Source organism: Syngnathus floridae, chromosome 8 (genome assembly GCF_059516105.1).
Source record: "Syngnathus floridae isolate MCC-2025c chromosome 8, RoL_Sflo_1.0, whole genome shotgun sequence".
NCBI lineage: Eukaryota > Metazoa > Chordata > Actinopteri > Syngnathiformes > Syngnathidae > Syngnathus > Syngnathus floridae.
The window spans coordinates 16,836,852-16,850,353 of NC_142420.1; positions in this window are offsets into that span (position 1 = coordinate 16,836,852).

Consider the following 13,502-nt stretch of genomic DNA (forward strand, 5'->3'; position numbering starts at 1 on the left):
GAGGCTGTTCCTGGACTTCAGCTCAGGGTTAGGGTTAGGGTTAGGGTTAGGGTTAGGGTTAGGGTTAGGGTTAGGGGTTAGGGTTAGGGTTAGGGTTAGGGTTAGGGTTAGGGTTAGGGTTAAGTAGGGAGTTCCTCCCCCGAAGGAGAGGAGCAAAGGCACGGTCCTACCATCCACGCCCACGTCCCACAACCAGCCCCAGAGCACACCGCCCGTCGTGGCTGCGCCAGCCATGCTGGTCAGGCCAAATTGGGCTTAATAAACATGTATTTGCTTTGTAGTTGTTGTTTGTTTTTGTGTTTGTACTTTGCCTATCCGGTCGCCTTTGTTATATATGTAATAAATGAGTTTCGACTTGGCATGATAGATTGACAGCTGCATTTGCGGTCAAATTAGTCGTACCTCGCACTTAATTCATCGACTCCCCTATCTGGGTGGAGCGAGAGCATCTTGCTCTGTGCGGCATCCATGCGCTCTCCTATCTGGGTAGAGCGTGGGTAAATTATAATTTTGCGTCTAATTGTTTTCCTATCGGCGCTAGTTTGCGCTCCCTTTTATTTCCTCCGTGTGGCCATCGACAACGTTTCGGCATCTTTTGTGCCTTCCTCAGGTCTGGCACACGGGAATTGCAGCTAAATTTAGTTTCATTGCATGTGGAGCTGTTTCCTCCTTCATGGCCGCATCGAGACTGAGTTTCCTGCTTTGAGCGGTCCTTATATAGTTTCATGTCAGCAATTTGCGTTTCGTTCCGGATAATTTCCCATCTACTTATTTTAGCTTATTAACTTGTTGTTTTCGCTCTTGTGAATTTCTGTTTCTTTTCTTGCAGGCACCGATTGGGTTAGGGTTAGGGTTAGGGTTAGGGTTAGGGTTAGGGTTAGGGTTAGGGGTTAGGGTTAGGGGTTAGGGTTAGGGTTAGGGTTAGGGTTAGGGTTAGGGTTAGGGTTAGGGTTAGGATTGCGGTAGGAGCCCCCCCTCCTGTTGGAAGCAGGGGCAAAAGCACGGTCCATCCGTCCGGCACACCTCCCAGCGCCCAGCCCAGGGTCCTGATGAGCAAAACGGCGGCGTCGGCCATAGTGGACCGTGGTCCAACCTTGCTCCATGGCTAGAATTCGCCTTTGTTATATATGTAATAAAATAGTTTTTATCCAACAAAATTGTTTTTAATATGGTTGTTTTTATTGAAACAGTTCTTAATAAAATTTCTTTTGTTAGATTTTGTTTGGCCAATATATAATGTAAGTGTGCCTTGACAACGTTTCGGCCGCTAGGGCCTTCCTCAGGTCTGGCACACAAAAATGAAATTGATGCTGATATCTACTGTTTGTAATTACTGCTGAGTTGTTTTCTCTTTGCTCTCTCTCCACGCACTGAGCGTCTGTTGCGCCATGCGTCCTTTTATAGTCTCTGTTTGGTAAGAGTTTCTATTTTCAAATTTTAGTTTTTGTTTCTGACTTTTTCTTTTTTGGAAATAAAATTGGTTTTAGCCTAATTTAATGTTTTCCAATTACGATTTGATATTATGAATTATGATTTTGAATATTTTATTGTTTTGTTTTTTGTTTTGTTTTGTTTTTTTATTTATTTTTGTTTTTTAATCTCTGTTTGGTAAGAGTTTCTATTTTCAAATTTTAGTTTTTGTTTCTGACTTTTTCTTTCTTGGAAATAAAATTGGTTTCAGCCTAATTGAATGTTTTCCAATTACGATTTGATATTATGAATTATGATTTTGAATATTTTATTGTTTTGTTTTTTGTTTTGTTTTGTTTTTTTATTTATTTTTGTTTTTTAATCTTTGTTTTTTAATCTCTGTTTGGTAAGAGTTTCTATTTTCAAATTTTAGTTTTTGTTTCTGACTTTTTCTTTTTTGGAAATAAAATTGGTTTCAGCCTAATTGAATGTTTTCCAATTACGATTTGATATTATGAATTATGATTTTGAATATTTTATTGTTTTGTTTTGTTTTTTTACTTATTTTTGTTTGTTAATTTTTTGTTTCTCATCTTTCTTACTGCAGGTAAGTAGATTATTCAGGTAGGTATTTACGTATATATTTTGTGAATTATGATTTTGAATATTTTATTGTTTTGTTTTTGTTTTGTTTTTTTAACTTTTGTTTCTCATTTTTCTTACTGCAGGTAAGTGGATAATTGAGGTAGGTATTTACGTATATATTTTTTTTGATTTTTGTCTTTTCTAATTTTTTAGGTGGGCATGGTCCGGGGACCAGAGGCGTGGTACCAATTTGAGGTAAGTATCCAAGGTAGGTATCTATGGTAAGTAAGTCCGAATTGATTTTAATAAATTTGTCCTAATTATGTTAATTGAGCCTGCTGTTCGGAATTTCTGTTCCTAGTAGGACATAAACAGGGAATTGGATTGAGGTAAGGATTAGGGTTAGGGTTAGGGTTAGGGTTGGGGTTAGGGTTAGGGTTAGGGTTGGGGTTAGGGTTAGGGTTAGGGTTAGGGTTAGGATTGGGGGTAGGGTTGGGTGTTAGGACATGGAGTACGCTTAGGTCCCGCTTGGGTGGGGCTTAGAACGAAGATTATATCGAGGCCCATAAATCTCGTCGGGGTCTTCGGGCTCCCATTCAGTTGAATCATCGGATTCAGTTGACTCATCGGAGAAGGACCCGTGTTCAGGTTCTCCCACTGGGTCAATGATGGGGTCCAGATCGGGGTTCGGGTTCAGCACTCCGACCCCATATGAAGTCGGACCTCGACCGTCAACCCAACGTGCAGTAGGGCTACGCGAATGCGATGGCATACAGAAGACCGATTTTCGGTTCTTCCAACCCTCTCGAGCCACCGTCCTCTGGGCCTGGACTGGCATGGAAGATGCCGAGGGCACCGAAACTGAACTCGGTGTCGGTGAAGTCTGGGCCAGGACTGGCGTCAACAGAGCCACGGGCACCGGAACTCGACTTGGTGCCGGCGACGACTGGGTCCGAATTGGCGTCAATAGAGTCACGGGCTCCGCCATTGGAGTCACGGGCTCCGGATCCGGACGTGGTGTTGGAGGGGAAGTGGGGCTAGGTGAATCAGGAGGTAGATCCACCGTGCTTGCCCTGATCTGCTCCGTTACATAGTCCAAAGTGTCCTGCGAGAGCCGCGGAAAATTCCGTCTGGCCCACCTCGTCGCCACCTCAAAGGCAGCGTCCCATTCCGGCGTAATGAGTACCAGCAGGTCATCCAATAATTGGGTAAGGCAGGTCAGGTAATGGTCGGTGAGGATTTGGCATGTTGTGTGACCCCAATTTAGAGCATTGCCCATGATCAGGTCCAACGCATCCCCGGTAGGGAACGCTGGCCTGACCATGGTCGACAACACCTCCACCATCCTTGCAAACATTCGCGGTTGCGGGGCTCCTCCCTCAGGGTTAACATTCCGCAGATGGTGGGTCACCTTAATGATGCTGTGCAACTTCCGGACTAGGAGGCCAAATTGAGCATCAGCTCGTCGCCACTCATTGGCCGGAGCCTTACTTCGGGTGGAATGCACATCAGAGGGCCGTCCACCACCTTGGCGTACCACCGTAGCATATGAGCGAACCCTGAAGCCGGAGTGGCTGGGGGGCACCGGAGGAGGCACTGGCTGGTTAGGATTGCGGTAGGAGCCCCCCCTCCTGTTGGAAGCAGGGGCAAAAGCACGGTCCATCCGTCCGGCACACCTCCCAGCGCCCAGCCCAGGGTCCTGATGAGCAAAACGGCGGCGTCGGCCATAGTGGACCGTGGTCCAACCTTGCTCCATGGCTAGAATTCGCCTTTGTTATATATGTAATAAAATAGTTTTTATCCAACAAAATTGTTTTTAATATGGTTGCTTTTATTGAAACAGTTCTTAATAAAATTTCTTTTGTTAGATTTTGTTTGGCCAATATATAATGTAAGTGTGCCTTGACAACGTTTCGGCCGCTAGGGCCTTCCTCAGGTCTGGCACACAAAAATGAAATTGATGCTGATATCTACTGTTTGTAATTACTGCTGAGTTGTTTTCTCTTTGCTCTCTCTCCACGCACAGAGCGTCTGTTGCGCCATGCGTCCTTTTATAGTCTCTGTTTGGTAAGAGTTTCTATTTTCAAATTTTAGTTTTTGTTTCTGACTTTTTCTTTTTTGGAAATAAAATTGGTTTTAGCCTAATTTAATGTTTTCCAATTACGATTTGATATTATGAATTATGATTTTGAATATTTTATTGTTTTGTTTTTTGTTTTGTTTTGTTTTTTTATTTATTTTTGTTTTTTAATCTCTGTTTGGTAAAAGGGTTAGGGTTAGGGTTAGGGTTAGGGTTAGGGTTAGGGTTAGGATTAAGTATGGAGTTCCTCCCCCGAAGGAGAGGAGCAAAGGCACGGTCCTACCGTCCACGCCCACGTCCCACAACCAGCCCCAGAGCACACTGTCCGTCGTGGCTGCGCCAGCCATGCTGGTCAGGCCAAATTGGGCTTAATAAACATGTATTTGCTTTGTAGTTGTTGTGTTGTTTTTGTGTTAGGGTTAGGGTTAGGGTTAGGGTTAGGGTTAGGGGTTAGGGTTAGGGTTAGGGTTAGGGTTAGGGTTAGGGGTTAGGGTTAGGGTTAGGGTTAGGGTTAGGGTTAGGGTTAAGTATGGAGTTCCTCCCCCGAAGGAGAGGAGCAAAGGCACGGTCCTACCGTCCACGCCCACGTCCCACAACCAGCCCCAGAGCACACTGTCCGTCGCGGCTGCGCCAGCCATGCTGGTCAGGCCAAATTGGGCTTAATAAACATGTATTTGCTTTGTAGTTGTTGTTTGTTTTTGTGTTTGTACTTTGCCTATCCGGTCGCCTTTGTTATATATGTAATAAATGAGTCTCGACTTGGCATGATAGATTGACAGCTGCATTTGCGGTCAAATTAATCGTACCTCGCACTTAATTCATCGACTCCCCTATCTGGGTGGAGCGAGAGCATCTTGCTCTGTGCGGCATCCATGCGCTCGCCTATCTGGGTAGAGCGTGGGTCAATAATAATTTTGCGTCTAATTGTTTTCCTATCGGCGCTAGTTTGCGCTCCCTTTTATTTCCTCCGTGTGGCCATCGACAACGTTTCGGCATCTTTTGTGCCTTCCTCAGGTCTGGCACACGGGAATTGCAGCTAAATTTAGTTTTATTGCACGTGGAGCTGTTTCCTCCTTCATGGCCGCATCGAGACTGAGTTTCCTGCTTGGAGCGGTCCTTATATAGTTTCATGTCAGCAATTTGCGTTTCGTACCGGATAATTTCCCATTTACTTATTTTAGCTTATTAACTTGTTGTTTTTTTCGCTCTTGTGTATTTCTGTTTCTTTTCTTGCAGGTACCGATTGGGCGTGAATATGTGATCTCGGCATAGGTAAGTATAACTGTGTTTCCTTTTTTTTAGGTTTGTATCAGGTAAGTATTGTTTTTTGATAATGTAATTATTTACTTCCAACCATTTTTTAGTTTATATTCAATTTTGTGATTATGTTTCCTTTTTTCAGGTTTGTATCAGGTAAGTATTGTTTTTTGATAGTGTAAATATTTACTTCCAACCACTTTTTAGTTTATATCCAATTTTGTGTTTATGTTCAAATTTTTGACTTCTTATTTTCAATTTTTGACTTACAGGTTGAAATTTTTTTCATATTGGGATTTTAGTTTATATCCAATTTTGTGTTTATGTTTCCTTTTTTCAGGTTTGTATCAGGTAAGTATTGTTTTTTTGATAGTGTAAATATTTACTTCCAACCACTTTTTAGTTTATATCCAATTTTGTGTTTATGTTCAAGTTTTTGACTTCTTATTTTCAATTTTTGACTTACAGGTTGAAATTTTTTTCTTATTGGGAGTCAGGGAGGGATTTGGGTTAGGGTTAGGGTTAGGGTTGGGGTTAGGGTTAGGGTTAGGGTTTGGGGTTAGGTTAGGGTTAGGGTTAGGGTAGGATCGGTTTAGGGGACAGCGCACAGACGCAGCAGGAGCTGAATGGAAACTGGAAACGTGGGGGGGCAGTGGAGGTGGCACAGGCGAGTTAGGATTAAGTATGGAGTTCCTCCCCCGAAGGAGAGGAGCAAAGGCACGGTCCTACCGTCCACGCCCACGTCCCACAACCAGCCCCAGAGCACACTGTCCGTCGCGGCTGCGCCAGCCATGCTGGTCAGGCCAAATTGGGCTTAATAAACATGTATTTGCTTTGTAGTTGTTGTTTGTTTTTGTGTTTGTACTTTGCCTATCCGGTCGCCTTTGTTATATATGTAATAAATGAGTCTCGACTTGGCATGATAGATTGACAGCTGCATTTGCGGTCAAATTAATCGTACCTCGCACTTAATTCATCGACTCCCCTATCTGGGTGGAGCGAGAGCATCTTGCTCTGTGCGGCATCCATGCGCTCGCCTATCTGGGTAGAGCGTGGGTCAATAATAATTTTGCGTCTAATTGTTTTCCTATCGGCGCTAGTTTGCGCTCCCTTTTATTTCCTCCGTGTGGCCATCGACAACGTTTCGGCATCTTTTGTGCCTTCCTCAGGTCTGGCACACGGGAATTGCAGCTAAATTTAGTTTTATTGCACGTGGAGCTGTTTCCTCCTTCATGGCCGCATCGAGACTGAGTTTCCTGCTTGGAGCGGTCCTTATATAGTTTCATGTCAGCAATTTGCGTTTCGTACCGGATAATTTCCCATTTACTTATTTTAGCTTATTAACTTGTTGTTTTTTTCGCTCTTGTGTATTTCTGTTTCTTTTCTTGCAGGTACCGATTGGGCGTGAATATGTGATCTCGGCATAGGTAAGTATAACTGTGTTTCCTTTTTTTTAGGTTTGTATCAGGTAAGTATTGTTTTTTGATAATGTAATTATTTACTTCCAACCATTTTTTAGTTTATATTCAATTTTGTGATTATGTTTCCTTTTTTCAGGTTTGTATCAGGTAAGTATTGTTTTTTGATAGTGTAAATATTTACTTCCAACCACTTTTTAGTTTATATCCAATTTTGTGTTTATGTTCAAATTTTTGACTTCTTATTTTCAATTTTTGACTTACAGGTTGAAATTTTTTTCATATTGGGATTTTAGTTTATATCCAATTTTGTGTTTATGTTTCCTTTTTTCAGGTTTGTATCAGGTAAGTATTGTTTTTTTGATAGTGTAAATATTTACTTCCAACCACTTTTTAGTTTATATCCAATTTTGTGTTTATGTTCAAGTTTTTGACTTCTTATTTTCAATTTTTGACTTACAGGTTGAAATTTTTTTCTTATTGGGAGTCAGGGAGGGATTTGGGTTAGGGTTAGGGTTAGGGTTGGGGTTAGGGTTAGGGTTAGGGTTTGGGGTTAGGTTAGGGTTAGGGTTAGGGTAGGATCGGTTTAGGGGACAGCGCACAGACGCAGCAGGAGCTGAATGGAAACTGGAAACGTGGGGGGGCAGTGGAGGTGGCACAGGCGAGTTAGGATTAAGTATGGAGTTCCTCCCCCGAAGGAGAGGAGCAAAGGCACGGTCCTACCGTCCACGCCCACGTCCCACAACCAGCCCCAGAGCACACTGTCCGTCGCGGCTGCGCCAGCCATGCTGGTCAGGCCAAATTGGGCTTAATAAACATGTATTTGCTTTGTAGTTGTTGTTTGTTTTTGTGTTTGTACTTTGCCTATCCGGTCGCCTTTGTTATATATGTAATAAATGAGTCTCGACTTGGCATGATAGATTGACAGCTGCATTTGCGGTCAAATTAATCGTACCTCGCACTTAATTCATCGACTCCCCTATCTGGGTGGAGCGAGAGCATCTTGCTCTGTGCGGCATCCATGCGCTCGCCTATCTGGGTAGAGCGTGGGTCAATAATAATTTTGCGTCTAATTGTTTTCCTATCGGCGCTAGTTTGCGCTCCCTTTTATTTCCTCCGTGTGGCCATCGACAACGTTTCGGCATCTTTTGTGCCTTCCTCAGGTCTGGCACACGGGAATTGCAGCTAAATTTAGTTTTATTGCACGTGGAGCTGTTTCCTCCTTCATGGCCGCATCGAGACTGAGTTTCCTGCTTGGAGCGGTCCTTATATAGTTTCATGTCAGCAATTTGCGTTTCGTACCGGATAATTTCCCATTTACTTATTTTAGCTTATTAACTTGTTGTTTTTTTCGCTCTTGTGTATTTCTGTTTCTTTTCTTGCAGGTACCGATTGGGCGTGAATATGTGATCTCGGCATAGGTAAGTATAACTGTGTTTCCTTTTTTTTAGGTTTGTATCAGGTAAGTATTGTTTTTTGATAATGTAATTATTTACTTCCAACCATTTTTTAGTTTATATTCAATTTTGTGATTATGTTTCCTTTTTTCAGGTTTGTATCAGGTAAGTATTGTTTTTTGATAGTGTAAATATTTACTTCCAACCACTTTTTAGTTTATATCCAATTTTGTGTTTATGTTCAAATTTTTGACTTCTTATTTTCAATTTTTGACTTACAGGTTGAAATTTTTTTCATATTGGGATTTTAGTTTATATCCAATTTTGTGTTTATGTTTCCTTTTTTCAGGTTTGTATCAGGTAAGTATTGTTTTTTTGATAGTGTAAATATTTACTTCCAACCACTTTTTAGTTTATATCCAATTTTGTGTTTATGTTCAAGTTTTTGACTTCTTATTTTCAATTTTTGACTTACAGGTTGAAATTTTTTTCTTATTGGGAGTCAGGGAGGGATTTGGGTTAGGGTTAGGGTTAGGGTTGGGGTTAGGGTTAGGGTTAGGGTTTGGGGTTAGGTTAGGGTTAGGGTTAGGGTAGGATCGGTTTAGGGGACAGCGCACAGACGCAGCAGGAGCTGAATGGAAACTGGAAACGTGGGGGGGCAGTGGAGGTGGCACAGGCGAGTTAGGATTAAGTATGGAGTTCCTCCCCCGAAGGAGAGGAGCAAAGGCACGGTCCTACCGTCCACGCCCACGTCCCACAACCAGCCCCAGAGCACACTGTCCGTCGCGGCTGCGCCAGCCATGCTGGTCAGGCCAAATTGGGCTTAATAAACATGTATTTGCTTTGTAGTTGTTGTTTGTTTTTGTGTTTGTACTTTGCCTATCCGGTCGCCTTTGTTATATATGTAATAAATGAGTCTCGACTTGGCATGATAGATTGACAGCTGCATTTGCGGTCAAATTAATCGTACCTCGCACTTAATTCATCGACTCCCCTATCTGGGTGGAGCGAGAGCATCTTGCTCTGTGCGGCATCCATGCGCTCGCCTATCTGGGTAGAGCGTGGGTCAATAATAATTTTGCGTCTAATTGTTTTCCTATCGGCGCTAGTTTGCGCTCCCTTTTATTTCCTCCGTGTGGCCATCGACAACGTTTCGGCATCTTTTGTGCCTTCCTCAGGTCTGGCACACGGGAATTGCAGCTAAATTTAGTTTTATTGCACGTGGAGCTGTTTCCTCCTTCATGGCCGCATCGAGACTGAGTTTCCTGCTTGGAGCGGTCCTTATATAGTTTCATGTCAGCAATTTGCGTTTCGTACCGGATAATTTCCCATTTACTTATTTTAGCTTATTAACTTGTTGTTTTTTTCGCTCTTGTGTATTTCTGTTTCTTTTCTTGCAGGTACCGATTGGGCGTGAATATGTGATCTCGGCATAGGTAAGTATAACTGTGTTTCCTTTTTTTTAGGTTTGTATCAGGTAAGTATTGTTTTTTGATAATGTAATTATTTACTTCCAACCATTTTTTAGTTTATATTCAATTTTGTGATTATGTTTCCTTTTTTCAGGTTTGTATCAGGTAAGTATTGTTTTTTGATAGTGTAAATATTTACTTCCAACCACTTTTTAGTTTATATCCAATTTTGTGTTTATGTTCAAATTTTTGACTTCTTATTTTCAATTTTTGACTTACAGGTTGAAATTTTTTTCATATTGGGATTTTAGTTTATATCCAATTTTGTGTTTATGTTTCCTTTTTTCAGGTTTGTATCAGGTAAGTATTGTTTTTTTGATAGTGTAAATATTTACTTCCAACCACTTTTTAGTTTATATCCAATTTTGTGTTTATGTTCAAGTTTTTGACTTCTTATTTTCAATTTTTGACTTACAGGTTGAAATTTTTTTCTTATTGGGAGTCAGGGAGGGATTTGGGTTAGGGTTAGGGTTAGGGTTGGGGTTAGGGTTAGGGTTAGGGTTTGGGGTTAGGTTAGGGTTAGGGTTAGGGTAGGATCGGTTTAGGGGACAGCGCACAGACGCAGCAGGAGCTGAATGGAAACTGGAAACGTGGGGGGGCAGTGGAGGTGGCACAGGCGAGTTAGGATTAAGTATGGAGTTCCTCCCCCGAAGGAGAGGAGCAAAGGCACGGTCCTACCGTCCACGCCCACGTCCCACAACCAGCCCCAGAGCACACTGTCCGTCGCGGCTGCGCCAGCCATGCTGGTCAGGCCAAATTGGGCTTAATAAACATGTATTTGCTTTGTAGTTGTTGTTTGTTTTTGTGTTTGTACTTTGCCTATCCGGTCGCCTTTGTTATATATGTAATAAATGAGTCTCGACTTGGCATGATAGATTGACAGCTGCATTTGCGGTCAAATTAATCGTACCTCGCACTTAATTCATCGACTCCCCTATCTGGGTGGAGCGAGAGCATCTTGCTCTGTGCGGCATCCATGCGCTCGCCTATCTGGGTAGAGCGTGGGTCAATAATAATTTTGCGTCTAATTGTTTTCCTATCGGCGCTAGTTTGCGCTCCCTTTTATTTCCTCCGTGTGGCCATCGACAACGTTTCGGCATCTTTTGTGCCTTCCTCAGGTCTGGCACACGGGAATTGCAGCTAAATTTAGTTTTATTGCACGTGGAGCTGTTTCCTCCTTCATGGCCGCATCGAGACTGAGTTTCCTGCTTGGAGCGGTCCTTATATAGTTTCATGTCAGCAATTTGCGTTTCGTACCGGATAATTTCCCATTTACTTATTTTAGCTTATTAACTTGTTGTTTTTTTCGCTCTTGTGTATTTCTGTTTCTTTTCTTGCAGGTACCGATTGGGCGTGAATATGTGATCTCGGCATAGGTAAGTATAACTGTGTTTCCTTTTTTTTAGGTTTGTATCAGGTAAGTATTGTTTTTTGATAATGTAATTATTTACTTCCAACCATTTTTTAGTTTATATTCAATTTTGTGATTATGTTTCCTTTTTTCAGGTTTGTATCAGGTAAGTATTGTTTTTTGATAGTGTAAATATTTACTTCCAACCACTTTTTAGTTTATATCCAATTTTGTGTTTATGTTCAAATTTTTGACTTCTTATTTTCAATTTTTGACTTACAGGTTGAAATTTTTTTCATATTGGGATTTTAGTTTATATCCAATTTTGTGTTTATGTTTCCTTTTTTCAGGTTTGTATCAGGTAAGTATTGTTTTTTTGATAGTGTAAATATTTACTTCCAACCACTTTTTAGTTTATATCCAATTTTGTGTTTATGTTCAAGTTTTTGACTTCTTATTTTCAATTTTTGACTTACAGGTTGAAATTTTTTTCTTATTGGGAGTCAGGGAGGGATTTGGGTTAGGGTTAGGGTTGGGGTTAGGGTTAGGGTTAGGGTTTGGGGTTAGGTTAGGGTTAGGGTTAGGGTAGGATCGGTTTAGGGGACAGCGCACAGACGCAGCAGGAGCTGAATGGAAACTGGAAACGTGGGGGGGCAGTGGAGGTGGCACAGGCGAGTTAGGATTAAGTATGGAGTTCCTCCCCCGAAGGAGAGGAGCAAAGGCACGGTCCTACCGTCCACGCCCACGTCCCACAACCAGCCCCAGAGCACACTGTCCGTCGCGGCTGCGCCAGCCATGCTGGTCAGGCCAAATTGGGCTTAATAAACATGTATTTGCTTTGTAGTTGTTGTTTGTTTTTGTGTTTGTACTTTGCCTATCCGGTCGCCTTTGTTATATATGTAATAAATGAGTCTCGACTTGGCATGATAGATTGACAGCTGCATTTGCGGTCAAATTAATCGTACCTCGCACTTAATTCATCGACTCCCCTATCTGGGTGGAGCGAGAGCATCTTGCTCTGTGCGGCATCCATGCGCTCGCCTATCTGGGTAGAGCGTGGGTCAATAATAATTTTGCGTCTAATTGTTTTCCTATCGGCGCTAGTTTGCGCTCCCTTTTATTTCCTCCGTGTGGCCATCGACAACGTTTCGGCATCTTTTGTGCCTTCCTCAGGTCTGGCACACGGGAATTGCAGCTAAATTTAGTTTTATTGCACGTGGAGCTGTTTCCTCCTTCATGGCCGCATCGAGACTGAGTTTCCTGCTTGGAGCGGTCCTTATATAGTTTCATGTCAGCAATTTGCGTTTCGTACCGGATAATTTCCCATTTACTTATTTTAGCTTATTAACTTGTTGTTTTTTTCGCTCTTGTGTATTTCTGTTTCTTTTCTTGCAGGTACCGATTGGGCGTGAATATGTGATCTCGGCATAGGTAAGTATAACTGTGTTTCCTTTTTTTTAGGTTTGTATCAGGTAAGTATTGTTTTTTGATAATGTAATTATTTACTTCCAACCATTTTTTAGTTTATATTCAATTTTGTGATTATGTTTCCTTTTTTCAGGTTTGTATCAGGTAAGTATTGTTTTTTGATAGTGTAAATATTTACTTCCAACCACTTTTTAGTTTATATCCAATTTTGTGTTTATGTTCAAATTTTTGACTTCTTATTTTCAATTTTTGACTTACAGGTTGAAATTTTTTTCATATTGGGATTTTAGTTTATATCCAATTTTGTGTTTATGTTTCCTTTTTTCAGGTTTGTATCAGGTAAGTATTGTTTTTTTGATAGTGTAAATATTTACTTCCAACCACTTTTTAGTTTATATCCAATTTTGTGTTTATGTTCAAGTTTTTGACTTCTTATTTTCAATTTTTGACTTACAGGTTGAAATTTTTTTCTTATTGGGAGTCAGGGAGGGATTTGGGTTAGGGTTAGGGTTAGGGTTGGGGTTAGGGTTAGGGTTAGGGTTTGGGGTTAGGTTAGGGTTAGGGTTAGGGTAGGATCGGTTTAGGGGACAGCGCACAGACGCAGCAGGAGCTGAATGGAAACTGGAAACGTGGGGGGGCAGTGGAGGTGGCACAGGCGAGTTAGGATTAAGTATGGAGTTCCTCCCCCGAAGGAGAGGAGCAAAGGCACGGTCCTACCGTCCACGCCCACGTCCCACAACCAGCCCCAGAGCACACTGTCCGTCGCGGCTGCGCCAGCCATGCTGGTCAGGCCAAATTGGGCTTAATAAACATGTATTTGCTTTGTAGTTGTTGTTTGTTTTTGTGTTTGTACTTTGCCTATCCGGTCGCCTTTGTTATATATGTAATAAATGAGTCTCGACTTGGCATGATAGATTGACAGCTGCATTTGCGGTCAAATTAATCGTACCTCGCACTTAATTCATCGACTCCCCTATCTGGGTGGAGCGAGAGCATCTTGCTCTGTGCGGCATCCATGCGCTCGCCTATCTGGGTAGAGCGTGGGTCAATAATAATTTTGCGTCTAATTGTTTTCCTATCGGCGCTAGTTTGCGCTCCCTTTTA